Source organism: Nematolebias whitei, chromosome 13, assembly GCF_014905685.2.
Source record: "Nematolebias whitei isolate Nwh7 chromosome 13, NemWhi1, whole genome shotgun sequence".
NCBI lineage: Eukaryota > Metazoa > Chordata > Actinopteri > Cyprinodontiformes > Rivulidae > Nematolebias > Nematolebias whitei.
This window is the reverse complement of record NC_056510.1, coordinates 2173652-2175464: the sequence shown is the minus strand read 5'-3', so window position 1 is coordinate 2175464 and position 1813 is coordinate 2173652. Positions and strand designations below refer to the sequence as shown.

At 42.0% G+C, this 1813-nt stretch overlaps 1 protein-coding gene across 1 annotated transcript in view; it reads right to left on the bottom strand.

Annotated features, from left to right (window-relative positions):
- Positions 1-1813, bottom strand: part of insig2 (insulin induced gene 2) — a 65483-nt gene that overhangs the window by 40261 nt on the left and 23409 nt on the right. The window lies entirely within an intron of this gene.

Sequence of the window (1813 nt, the reverse complement as noted above, 5' to 3'; positions counted from 1 at the left end):
AGTATAGTAATACTACCAGCGCTGCTAGTGCAAGTATAGTAATACTAACAGTATCGGTATAGTAATAGTACTAGTAAAAGTACTCCCATTACATCAGTAATATTAAAATACTAGTACTATTACTAAAACTTGTACTAATACTACAGGTACTACTAATGGTACTAGTACTACTACTAGAAGTATTAGTATTATTCGTAGGAGGATGGTTCTGTGGAGACCCCTGCAGAGGGAAAAGAAGAAGAAGCAGTCAGAAGGTGTAGGACTGGTAACGTTTCAGGAGATTGGCGACCACGTGTTATTTTTCATGGACCTCTCTGTGAGCAACTGGGAACGAAGGGAGGAGTGTGGTGCAGTGATGGTTGGACACTGGAAATGCTGGTGAAAAGCTGGGACATCTGACAACTGATTAAAGTTTTACAGAAATCTTGACTGTGTGGACTTGTTGATTAACCCGAACATGCAAGAAGGTGTAAAAAAGTTGAATCTGGTCCTCTGGACATTCAAAAAAAACAAAAAAACAAAGCAAATCAACAAAAAAAGGTAGAAACGTTTCGTCTCTCATCCGAGAGACTTCCTCAGTCTGAGGTGCTGTATTCAGCTCAGTCTCTTAAATAGCACCTTCTCAGAGTGGATCAACCAGTTTTGCTGCTGACAACCAGAACCAGCTGATCACATGCTCAAGAAGGACCATCAGCCTAACAATGGATCATTAGCACCTGATGGCTGTTTACTGTTCACAGAGGGCTGAGTGATACTAGCAATCACAGCATTGTAAGAGGGGGACAGTTGAACCTGGAGGCTCCGCCTCTGTTTAATGATGGACGGTTTCTTTTCACAAAGATGGCCTCCTTTACTCCTCTCTCAAACCATCGTTCCTCTCTGTCCAGGATGTGAACATCTTCATCCTTGAAAGAGTGACCTCTGGCCTGGAGATGAGTGTAGACCGCAGAATCCTGGCCTGATGATGTTGATCTTCTGTGCTGGTCCATCCTTTTGGCCAGTGGCTGTTTTGTTTCCCCGATGTAAGACTGATCACCCTCCTGACACTGAACAACATACACAACATTACTCTGTTTGTGCCGGGGGACTGGATCTTTGGGATGAACCAGTCTTTAATGTATTTTGGGGTTTAAAAGCCACTGGGACGTTATGTTTAGAAAATAAACGTCTCAGTTTCTCTGATACTCCCTCAACATACGGAATGACCACTGGTCTGGGTCTGGGTTCCTCCTTTTCACCTGTTGGCTGACTGGAGTCCTGTTTGGGTTTCTTCTCTGCTTTCAGGAAGGCCCAGTTAGGATATCCACATTGCTCTAGAGCCTGTCTTGTGTGGGATTTCTCCTTCTGCCTGGCTCCTGAGCTAGTGGGGACGCTGTCTGTCACACAAGACAGGCTCTAGAGCAATGTGGATATCCTAACTGTTTTATACAAGTAGCATCATCTAACCTGAAGGTGCTGGAGACGTGGTCACGAAGAACGAACAGTCCAGTTTAGATGGACCTCCATGGAGAAGGACCTGAAGAGACTCGATGCTGAAACTGATGCAGAAGGTCGAGACACAAATTACGTTTTGCTGACTGGACATGCACACAGTATTATTCAATGTAATATATTTTTAAATGATTTAAAATGATGTTTTTTCTACTTTTTAAAATCTAATTGATTTTTTTAGATTTAGAACTTTGAATCTCATTAAATATACAATCCAGATTAAAATAAAATAAAATAGAGACCAAAATGTATTTACAGTTTAGTGAAGCATTGTGCAATGACTGAACATTCACCTCCTGATCAATGACTGAACATTCACCTC